This window comes from Chrysemys picta, chromosome 1 (genome assembly GCF_011386835.1).
Source record: "Chrysemys picta bellii isolate R12L10 chromosome 1, ASM1138683v2, whole genome shotgun sequence".
Lineage (NCBI taxonomy): Eukaryota > Metazoa > Chordata > Testudines > Emydidae > Chrysemys > Chrysemys picta.
This window is the reverse complement of record NC_088791.1, coordinates 355,289,073-355,301,216: the sequence shown is the minus strand read 5'-3', so window position 1 is coordinate 355,301,216 and position 12,144 is coordinate 355,289,073. Positions and strand designations below refer to the sequence as shown.

The following is a 12,144-nucleotide window of genomic DNA, read 5'->3' as shown; positions in this document are numbered from 1 at the left end:
CAACCAATTCCCCTCTGACTCTGCACAGAGCCAAAGAAAGTCCCTTAATTACTGTTACTCCTAAAACTGGATAATTAGCACAGAAGCGGAGACAGTCTTGTCTCCAGCCTGTTTACATACAGATTTCCCGCTTCTCCCCTAGAGGCCAAGCAAAGCCCACTGGGAAATGCATAGAACTATATTATGAATGGTGCAAACCCCTGTGTCGGCTCTCGGTGTGGGATGCTGCTGCAGATGCTGGGGTGAGATAGGTGTGTGACACGGCTACCTGAGGGGGATTCCCAGGGAAGACATTTCTGTTTAAGAATTCACAGGTACCCATCTCTTGCTCAGGAAGTTGTCTGCAAGAAAAACTGAGTGCAACATGGGTGTGACGGGATAGAGAGTAAGTGGTATTTTTCAATCTGTGCAGCCATTAAACATCTCAGGGTCCTTGCCAGAGGTGGTGAGTTTGCTCCAGCATCACTGGCCAAAATGTCACTCTTCTCTATGTACCTCTGCCCATCCCGGCTCATGGCTTAGAGCTCCGAAGTGTCTGCATTTCAGTGGCACGGTGGATCCTTCAGGCTGAAAGGTGTTAGTAAATGTACAGTACAAGGCCAAATTCTGAGACCGTGGCCCGTACATAGTTCAGGTCCCAGTGAGGCAAATCTCCCCTTGGAGTCAGAACTGAATAAAGACCTCAGGAGCCAGTTGTGTGTTAATGCAGAGACACTGTCACCTCCTCCTCTTGCATTTCAGAGTTGTGGCTTTTAATCAAAGAAATGTTACCTGACTTTTATCTGCTGGAATGAATGGAGGTGCTAGGGGGTCTCCTCACTGGAGCAATCAGAAACACATTTCAGCATGGGCAAGACATTTTTTCTCCTAGGCTCCCTTGAGAAGTCAGCTGAACTGTTATTCTGGAAACTGTCAAAAAACAATTCTGTGGAAAGCAGACATGCAGTTAGGGAAATTTCAGTCCAAATGCCTAAAATTTGGCAAACTTATAAGCAACTGAAAATGAGGTCTTCTTATTGAAGGTGTCAGACAGTCTTAACAAAAGGTCATGCCACCAGCACCATGTACAATGGCCAAACCACTTGTGTATCTCATTCAGCTCAGCTCTTCGCTCCAATAATGTCAGTGGCAAGAAGTTCCACAGGTCAAATTTGCATTATGTTAACAAGTTCCTTTTATCGATGTTATATGTTAGACTTGAAATGTAACTGAATGTTCCTTTGTCCGTGTGTTATGAGACACAGTAAATATAAATGTCTGCTCTACTGTTCTACTCTCTTTATTGATAGATCCATATGGTTTAATGTCAGACGGGACCATTAGATTATCCAGTTATACCTTCTCTGTAACACAAGCCCATTAATTTTCACCCAGCTACCCCTGTATTGACGCAAAGACTTGTGTGTGATTAAGGCCGGGTCTACACTAGGATTTTACATCATAGAATCATAGGACCACAGGGTTAGAAGGGACCTCAAGGGTCAGCTAGTCTATCCCCCTGCCAAGATGCAGGATTTGTTGTGTCTTAGTCATCGAAGATTGATGGCTGCCCATACTTCCTTGGAAAACCTCTATTCAAGGAGCTGCCATGATTACCCTGGCCATCTGTTCCATTGTCCTCCTGTTCTTACAGTTAGGAAGTTTTTCATGAGATTTAATTTAAATCTGCTGTGCTGGAGATTGAACACATTGCCTCTTCTCCTTCTCTCAGTGGTAAGACAGAACAACTTTCTTCCAGCTCTTTATGGCAGCCTTTTGAAGTATTTGAAGACTCCTATCACGTCCTCTCTTAATCTCCTCTATTCCAAACTAAACATACGCAGTTCTTTCTGTCTTTGATCATAATGCTTGTATTGCACCACTTTGTCATCTTTGTCATGAGAAGGTAGATGGAATAATTCTTACATCCACCTATATATCACCTCTTGGAGAAGTGGATTACCTATGCTGATGCAAGAAACCCTGGCCTGTGGTGTAAGTAGTGTCTACACCAGGGGTGGGCAACTTATGGTACACGTGCCGAAGGCGGCACACAAGCTGATTTTCAGTGGCACTCTCACTGCCCGCGTCCTGGCCACCGGTCCGGGGGGCTCTGCATTTTAATTTAATTTTAAATGAAGCTTCTTAAACTTTTTAAAAACTTAGTTTACTTTACATACAACAATAGTTTACTTATATATTATAGACTTATAGAAAGAAACCTTCTAAAAACACTCAAAACCTTAAATCAGAGTGAATAAATGAAGTCTGGGCACACCACTTCTGAAAGGTTGCCGACCACTGGTCTACACAGAAGCACTAAGGCAGCGCTGCTATAGAGTTTTAATTGTAGACAAGCCTTCAGGAAGATTTTGCAATAAAGCATTCAGTCTCCATCTGCTGACATGGAGAGCTGGAGAATCCACCACTTCTCTTCTCAGTTCGTTCCAATGGTTAACCACCCTCAGTGCTCAACATTTGGCCATTATTTCCAGCTGGAATTTGTCCAAGTTCAGCTTCCACCAGTTGGGCCTTGCTTTGTCTTTCTCCTCTCGATTATAGATACCATCACTACCCCTGGATTTCTCCCCATGAAAGTGTCTACTTGATAATTTTTTGATAAGTTAAATAAATGAAACCCTTCAAGTTTCTCACGGTCCGGCTTTTTCTCCAGCCTCCAGTCATTTATGTGGCTCTTTTCGGCACCCTCTCCAATTTTCCAACATCCTTTTAAAATGTGGACATCAGAACTGGAAGCATTTGGTTTCTCCATGTACAGAGGTAAAATCCATCTCCTGCTGCAACTCTCCACTCCCTTTTTTATGCCTCCGAGGATTGCATCAGTCCTTTTGGCCTTTTGAGTTGGTTTTAAACAATGACCTCTAAATCCTTGTCAGGGTCCTTGCACTGCATAATACAGTACCTCAGACTGTGGATTGCGCCTGCATCTGACTGTATTAATATATGTTGTTTGCATCAGACACTTCAATGCCCCATATCAATTGATATGGCTGCCCTGTTCTTAGTGTGACCAGATGTCCCAATTTTTTTAGGGATAGTCCCAATATTCGGGACTTCTTCTTGTATAGGAGTCTATTTCCCCCAACCCAGTCTCGATTTTTCACACTTTCTATCTCATCACCCTAACTGTCGTCCTCATTTTCAGCACTCTGCCAATCTTTGGGTTGTCGCAAATCTGCAGTGATTTTCTATTTCCTTTCTGGTCAGTGATGAAAATATTGAATAACATCAGGCCCAGAACTGATCCCTGCAGAACCACACTAAAAAAAGCCCCAGTCACTGCAAGTGCTTTCTGAGGTCTCTCAGTCAGCTAGTCTTTGCTCCGTTTTCTGTGTGTTCCAATGATATTGTAGAGTGTTATTTATTTTACCTCACTGTGTTCCCTTAATAAATTAAAATGACATAGAAAAATCAAAGCTTATTGCATGTGCACAGTTCCGTTGAGAAACCAACTGTTTACCCTAACAAAAGAATGGATTCAGGTTTACTTGACAAGACCGGTTTTGCATAAACCTTGTCATTGACTAGCATTATTTATATTCTTGGAAATTTATTTTTAAACTAATCCGATACCAGCTTTTCCATTGTTTCCTAATCCTTTCAAATCTTTTTTTAATCTTTACCTTCAGTTTTTTAACAGTTTACATTTAAAACACAGGAATTGTCCTACTTTTTTTCTAGAATTCCTTTTCTTCAGATCCTTAATAACCTCATTCCTGGTGATCCTTAGCTTTACCAGCCATGGATATTTAAGTGATGTGTTTAAAGTCCCACACTCGTGTTTCCCGCTGCTGCCTCTTGAGGTTACTCCACCCTGACGTGTAGCAATTATTGACGCATGGAGTATTGTTGGGGTTACTATGCCTGCCTGAGCCAGAGTTCTTCCATGTTTAAACTCTGTCCTTCCATGTTTAACTCTAATCGACCTTAACAACCAAGGACAGGAATTGGAATGTGTAAATAGCCCGTTAGCAATTACAACCTTGTTCATTTCAGGTACCAAACAATAATGATGAGGTTTGCATGTTTCTAGCTGGGGAAGGGGTAATAAACTAAGGGTAAACAGGACCAAATAACTGTTTAGGGAGAAGCTACTAACAAGCTAGATTTATAGCCCTAGAATGATTTAGTTGTTTAAATGTATAAACATGCCTTCGGTAGAGAGGGGGAGTGAGGGGGGGCTTAGTTGTAAAATGTATAAAGAAGAGAGAAACTGTTTTTGCTGGTGTGCTCGATTTGAGACTTGCCTGTCTCCTTGCCCCACTTTGGGATCTCAAATAAACTTTGATTGTTTCTCCACCCCGGTATGTTTATTGGCGTGAAGCACTCTGGGCACCGAACCCCACTGTTGCTGTCCTCGGGCCCCTGTGCCGGCGACAGTCTTGGCATCCCTGGGTGGGCTCGAGGCTGAAATTTAGCCTTGCCCGGATCCCTCCTGGCGGCCGACGGATTACGGCAACAACCGACGCCCAGCGCGCACCTGTGACTTCATCGGGGGCCTCGGTGGAGACGTGATTTGGTCGACCCCGGAGGGCACAACGGTGCAACGCGCTTGATTAGTGGAGAAGCAGCTGCGGGCGACGGTGCAGAACTGGACCCTTGGATAAGGTAGGAACAGTCCAGTGGGGACTTTATCTGTCTTGACCTGGGGATGCCCAGTGTCTACCTGTTTTTACCTGGGGACGCCCAGTGTCTCCCTAGAATATGGGGCAGGGACAGAGTACTGCAGGCAGGGCAAGGTGTACGCCCTTAGAATGCATTCTGGTGAACTGGAAAGTGTTTGGATCGGATCCGTTGATTAAAAGTAAACTGAAAAGATTCTATTATCAGAGGGGTAGCCGTGTTAGTCTGAATCTGTAAAAAGCAACAGAGGGTCCTGTGGCACCTTTGAGACTAACAGAAGTATTGGGAGCATAAGCTTTCGTGGGTAAGAACCTCACGAAGAAGTGAGGTTCTTACCTCACGAAAGCTTATGCTCCCAATACTTCTGTTAGTCTCAAAGGTGCCACAGGACCCTCTGTTGCTTTTGAAAAGATTCTGTACAGTAGACTGGCCTCAATATCAGCTAGAGGACCAGGAAAGGTGGACACCGGAGGGATCACTTAATTATAATACAATCCTTCAATTGCTTCTGTTTTGTCAGCGAATAGGTAAATGGAATGAACATATGTATGTACAGTTGTTTATGTTGCTAAGAGATAGGTCAGATCTTTTGCAAAGGTGTAATTTGACTCCGACAGGTTCGGTAGTAACTATTGTTAGTCCTCAGAACCGCCCGGTTGTGATGGCAGAGTCGGTGTCCCCTTCGGCTCCAACACCCCAACCATATAAAGACAGGGTGCCTCAGGTCCCAGAGGTTGCCCCCTTGGTGGGATTCTATCCATTGATTACTGAGACTCGGATAGCCTGTCCTGGATCAGAAAATCGCCAGGCCACTACAATGCAGGTTTACACTCATGTGCCTCTTAACCCAGTGGACCGAGCAGCTTTTAAGGCACAGGCAGGGGAATTCTCTACGAATCCAAGCAAGTTTATCTCGGTCTTTGAAGGGTGCCTGGCTAGCCATAAGCCTGACTGGGATGACTGTAATGTCCTTATGCGGACCCTGCTGTCTGAGGTGGAGCGTAATCAGGTTGTGTCTAAGGCACGAGAGGAGGCACAGCTTAGACATGAGGCAAAGGCAGCAAACGCTGCAGTTCAGGTCCCTACAGCAGACCCCCGGTGGAATCCCAACGTGCCGGCGGATCTCACCCGTCTCACTGTATACAAGGAGCTCCTATTACATGGTCTCCGACACTCAGCTATCCGACATAACAATTGGGCTAAGCCGTATGAGCTAGTACAGGAGCCAAAAGAGAGTCCGGTTGCTTTTCTGCAGCGTATTCGGGATACCATCAGGCAAACTACTAATGCCAACCCCGATGATCAGGCTACTGAGGCAATTATGAAGGGTATCTTTACCAGCCCTGCCACCCCTGATATTAAAAGGAAACTGCAGAAAAAGGAGGATTTGATGGGCATGATAATGGCATAGATTTTGGAAACTGCAAACATGGCTTATAGCCTTAGGGAGGGAGAAAAGGAAAAGAGGCAAGTGAAAATGATGGTCGCAGCAGTACAGGCTGGTGGCAGGGGAAGATTCCAGGAAGGTGGAAGGGGCCGGGGAATGAGAGGACGTGGGCGTGGGTGCCCTGGCTCACAGGAAAGGCGTCTGGGTCACAACCAGTGTGCCATATGCCGAAAGGAGGGTTAGAAAGCAGCTTTGCTGGACAGTGCTGGCACAGGGATTTAAAAATTCCCCCACCCTTTTCAGCCAGGCCCTGACTAGAGACTTGGAGGAGTGGGACAATGAGGACAAAGTCCTCCTCCTGCAATATGTGGATGACTTATTAATTGCTGCAGTGGATCTAACTTCTTGCCTTAAAGCCACTGTGAGCCTCCTGAACTTTGTTGGACTCTGAGGATATCGAGTAGCACAGAGTAAGGCTCAGATTGCCCTTCCAGAAGTTCATTACTTAGGATTTTATATAAGGCAGGGGGAACGTCAGCTGTCAAATGAAAGAAAGGAAGCTATCTGTCAAATTCCTATCCCAAGCAATCGTAAACGGCTCAGGGCATTTCTGGGTATGGCAGGCTTCTGTAGGATATGGATCCCAGAGTTTGGACTGTGGGCTAAACCCTTGTACGAATGTGTTAAGGGAGCGGATCATGACCCCTTTTACTGGTCCTCAGAAGCCAACAAGGCATTTAAGGTTTTAAAAAGGAAACTGATGGAAGCTCCAGCCCTGGGTCTGCCAGACCTCTCTAAGCCATTCCAACTGTATGTGCATGAAAGGAAAGGAGTGGCCCTGGGAGTGCTTACTCAGTTATTAGGCACCTGGAAACGTCTCGTGGCATATTTCTCTAAACAACTGGATCAAGCTGCTAAGGGATGGCCGGCATGTTTGCGAGCGGTCGCAGCAACTGCTCTAATGTTGGGGAAGCTGAGAAATTGACACTGGGAGGAGCTGTGCAAGTGTATACTCCCCACATGGTTCAAGCCCTGCTGGACACTAAAGGTGGTCTCTGGCTTACACAGGCTCGGGTTGCTCGGTATCAGGCAAAGCTTGTAGAAAATCCTGAAGTTACCTTACAGACCTGTCCCTCCCTTAATCCAGCCACCCTGTTACCGGAGACAGAGGAGCAGGAACATGACTGTTTGGAGGTCATAGATGCCCAATATTCTAGCCGCCCAGACTTGAAAGATCAACCTCTCCTGAATGCTGATTATGAGTGGTATACGGACGGCAGTAGTACAGTTGTAAACGGGCAAAGGAGGGCAGGCTATGCTATTGTATCTCTCCATGAAACTGTGGAAGCAGAGAGTTTACCTGCTGGGACATCAGCCCAGCTGGCTGAATTGGTAGCCTTAACTCGTGCACTTGAACTGTCAAAAGGGAAAAGAGTTAACATTTTTACTGATTCCAGATATGCCTTTGGAGTACTACATGCCCATGCTGGTCTATGGAAGCAAGGAGGAATGTTGACAGCGCAAAACTCTCCTGTCAAACATGGACCCCAGGTTCTCCGGCTTTTAGATGCGGTACAGCTCCCCTCAGTGGTAGCAGTGGTACATTGCAAGGCTCATCAAAAGGGAGATCAAGATGTGGCCAGAGGTAATGCCAGGGCGGATAGGGAAGCTAGGCGAGCTGCTACCCTGGAACCACAGGAAGCTGAAGATGCCCATATGCATGCCCTCATCCCATCAGTGGGGGAGCTCCCGACGCCTCAGTACTCTGGCGAAGAAAGGGATCTGGCCGACAGACTCAGTCTCCAGGAGAAAGGGGGGTGGTTCCACTCCCTGGAAGGAAAGATCCTACTACCAAAGAGCCTAATTCGGTCAGTGCTGCAGAAACTACATCGAACCACTCATGCAGGGAGAGAGGCTCTCTCTCAGCTAATGGGTAAATATTTTTTAACCTCTGGACTTAGGCCTCTGGCCTCCCAGGTGCAGGCTGAATGTTTAGTCTGCCAAAAGAACAACCCTCGACCGGGAGTGTCAGTACTGCCAGCCACTCTGGAGCCTACCCCAGGCCCAGGACTGGTGGGGCAAATAGATTTTACTGAGTTTCCCCGGACCCAAGGATTCAGATACCTCCTCGTCTTGGTAGATCGATTCAGCGGATGGCCTGAAGCCTTCCCATGCCGTAATAACACTGCCAAAACTGTGGCTCTTAAATTTGTTAAAGAGATCATTCCTCGCTTCGGACTCCCCCAGTGGATGGAATCTGACAACGGAACACACTTCACATCCCAAGTCGCTCAAAAGATATCGGATGCCCTACAGATCCCCTGGAAGCTTCACACGCCATGGCGACCGCAGGCCAGTGGGGTAGTGGAGCGTACGAATCACACACTTAAGCGGCACCTCTCAAAGGTTTGCCAAGAGGCTTCCCTTAAGTGGCCTGATGCTTTGCCCCTTGTTCTGCTCCGCATTCGCGCTCTCCCAAAGGGCAGGTTAGGGCTCAGTCCCTTCGAGATTATGTTTGGAAGGGCATGGCCTATGAATGGTACATCGGTTCTGGCAGAGGAGTGGGAAATGGGGTGTGGCTTCTTATCTCAGTACATGTGCTCTCTGTCTGCTGTTCTCTGTTCTCTCCACAGGTATACCAAAGATTTGCAACCTCTCCCGCTGGATGCCCCGATCCACTCCTTGCAGCCAGGCGATTCTGTACTCGTCCGGACCTGGAAGGACGAGCCTCTCCAAGAGAAGTGGAAGGGACCCCACACCGTCCTGCTGGTCTCCCATACAGCAGCAAAGGTTGAGGGACACAAAAACTGGATTCATCACTCTTGTCTGAAAGCAGTGCCTGCTCCTGAACGGTGGACGGTCCAGCCTGCAGAGAAAACTGCCAGCGACGATTTGAGACTTAAGCTGTTATTCAGACGACAATAGTGTCTGCGGGGAATGCCCTGTGATCTCTTTGGACAGTCACAGCGCACTCCCCGCGAGACCTCTGAGCGTTGGTTGTGTTTGTTTTCACAGGACCGGCCTAACCTGGTGGCCTGGTCCCTTTTGTTTTTAATCTTCTTACTACTGGTAATTGTTATTTTGTGGGTATTTGGGGAATTGTGATTGTTAGGCCTAGGGTCACCTGCCCAATATGAGTTCAGATCCAAGGTCTGCCATAGTGGTGCTCTTCGCCATAGGGACACTCCTCTTGTTAACTTCCATTTCCCCCCAGGCACATGCGGGATGGAAAGGAATCCCTACTATCTTAGAGACAAACACATATGAGTCCCTGAAGGTTTGCTTTGCCCAAGAGTTTAACCTCTCCAACTGCTGGGTATGCTCCCAAATCCCGCACCATGCTGCAGGGTTACCCTGGAGGGTGGTTCCCCAGAAATCCCAGCATTCTCTCTCATTGAGAACCCCAGCTCCATGGCACTCAATCGTATCTTGTCTACAGAATATGAGAAAACTCAGCCAAAAGCTTGTTGAGTATTCTCAAAGGAGGGAACTGTTGGGGTTACTATGCCTGCCTGAGCCAGAGTTCTTCCATGTTTAAACTCTGTTCTTCCATGTTTAACTCTAATCGGCCTTAACAACCAAGGACAGGAATTGGAATGTGTAAACAGCTAGTTAGCAATTAAGACCTTGTTCATACCAGGTACCAAACAATAATGATGAGGTTTGCATGTTTCTAGCTGGGGAAGGGGTAATAAACTAAGGGTAAACAGGACCAAATAACTGTTTAGGGAGAAGTTATTAACAAGCTAGATTTATAGCCCTAGAATGATTTAGTTGCTTAAATGTATAAACATGACTTCGGTAGAGAGGGGAGGGAGAGTAGAGGAGGGGTGGTAGAGAAAGGGAGAGAGGGGGGGCTTAGTTGTAAAATGTATAAAGAAGAGAGAAACTGTTTTTGCTGGTGTGCTCGATTTGAGACTTGCCTGTCTCCTTGCACCATTTTGGGATCTCAAATAAACTTTGATTGTTTCTCCACCCTGGTATGTTTATTGGCGTGAAGCACTCCGGGCACCGAACCCCACAGTTGCTGTCCTCGGGCCCCTGTGCCGGCAACAGTATCATAAAATATTGAATTGGCATTAGGTGGGTTTGTTGTTCATAGATCATTTCTCTAAATAATGATGACGTTATTTTTCAGTGTGTGAAGAGCGACCAATCTGCTTCACCCATAAGAACAGCCTCCAGTAGTGCATGTACTGTCTTATATTAACATTGTCTCTCTATTCAGGCATTAGAACTGCGACCATCATCCTAGACCCTGGGCACGTACAGGAAGTCAGGGGAACGTACGGTACATGAAGGTGACACCCTTGTGCCTCAGAGTTTGACACCTTCACCCCTACTCCATGTCGGACTCCAACACAACCGACATCACCAACCCCTCCACCTTCATCCTGATGGGCATTCCTGGTCTTGAGGCAGCCCATGTCTGGATCTCCATCCCCTTCTGCACCATGTACATCATAGCCATCTTGGGGAACTTCACTATACTGTTCATCGTAAAGTTGGAGCAGAGCCTCCATGGGCCGATGTACTATTTCCTCTGCATGCTGGCTGTCACCGACCTGGTCCTGTCCACGGCCACCGTGCCCAAAATGCTGAGTAACTTCTGGTTCAATTCCAGGGAGATAGATTTCAATTCCTGTCTCACCCAGATGTACTTCATTCATTGCTTCTCAGCTATGGAATCTGGGATATTACTGGCCTTGGCTTTGGATCGCTACGTGGCCATCTGTGATCCTCTGAGACATTCCACCATCCTGACAAATTCTTTTGTGGTCAAGGTTGGACTAGCCGTGGTGCTGCGCTGTGGCATAAGTGCATTGCCCTATCCTTTCCTAGTTAGGCGGTGGCCATATTGCAGAACCAACATCATCCCCCACTCCTTCTGTGAGCACATAGCTGTGGTAAATCTGGCCTGTGCCGACACGCGCATCAGTAGTTACTACGGCCTCTTTGTGCTCTTCTCTGTGATAGGTTTGGATGCGCTTTTTATCATCGTGTCCTATATCCAGATCCTCAGGGCCATCTTCAGCCTTCCCACAAAGGATGCCCGGCTCAAGACTTTTGGGACCTGTGGCTCCCACCTTTGTTGCATATTATCTTTCTACCTTCCAGAATTCTTCTCCTCCCTCACGCACCGGTTTGTCCATGAAGTGCCCCTACATGTCCTTGTTCTCATTGCCAATGTGTACCTGCTTGTGCCCCCCTTGCTTCACCCCATCATCTATGGGGTAAGGACAAAACAGATCCGGGACAGGCTGCTCAAGCTCTTTACTCGCAAAGGGACGTAAATGTTTTATTCTGGTGCCCTGGCTCTGTGTAGAGATGGCTGGTAACATGGTGATGGGCCCCCTTTCCTGAATCACTTCCTGGACAGTCAGAGAGACATTAAAACCTTTTATGACCTTATTGTGCTGTGTCAGTATGACAAATTGGGGAATCAGTCTATGTACAATTCACTGGTTTGAAACCTTTTTAATTACTGAAAACTGGACCCCTGCAGGCCCGCCCCCTGCCTTGGCTCTTCCAACAAGACTCCTTCCCTGTTGTGCATCTTCCCCACAAAGGCCCCACTTCTGTTGCTCGTTCCTCTCTTCCCCTCCCCTTGTCAGTCACTGTATCCTTTTCACCTCCACTGTTCCCACCCCTAGATGTACGGGAGCCATTTCAGATTTTGTTAGGCATTGCCACTTTAACGGTCTAGTTTTCTGGCAGAAGAAAAGTATATAATTTCTATATAAAAGAAAGAAAAGTAAATGAAAACAGCTCAACAAGTTGCCTGTTTCCAGCACCCAGACACCCAGTTCCCAATGGGATCCAAACCCCAAATAAATCTATTTCACTCTGTGAAACAGAAATTAAAAAGTACAGTGACTAGCGTGAAATCCCTGCAAACTGCATGGACACATTTCAAAGACACCATAATAGAGGCCCAAGTTAAATGTATACCCCACATTAAAAAAAACAAAACAAAACAAAAACAGTACACGAATGGAAACGGAGCCACCATGGCTTAACAACAATGTAAGAGAAGCAGTGAGAGATAACAAGGCATCTTTTAAAAAGTGGAAGTCAAATCCTAGTGAGGTAAATAGAAAGGAGCATAAACACTGCCAAATTAAGTGTAAAAA

At 46.6% G+C, this 12,144-nt stretch overlaps 1 pseudogene; it reads left to right on the top strand.

Annotated features, from left to right (window-relative positions):
• Positions 1 to 10,305: 10,305 nt before the first annotated feature.
• LOC101947914 (olfactory receptor 52R1-like) lies at positions 10,306 to 11,304 on the top strand (annotated as a pseudogene).
• The last annotated feature ends 840 nt before the right edge of the window (positions 11,305 to 12,144 follow it).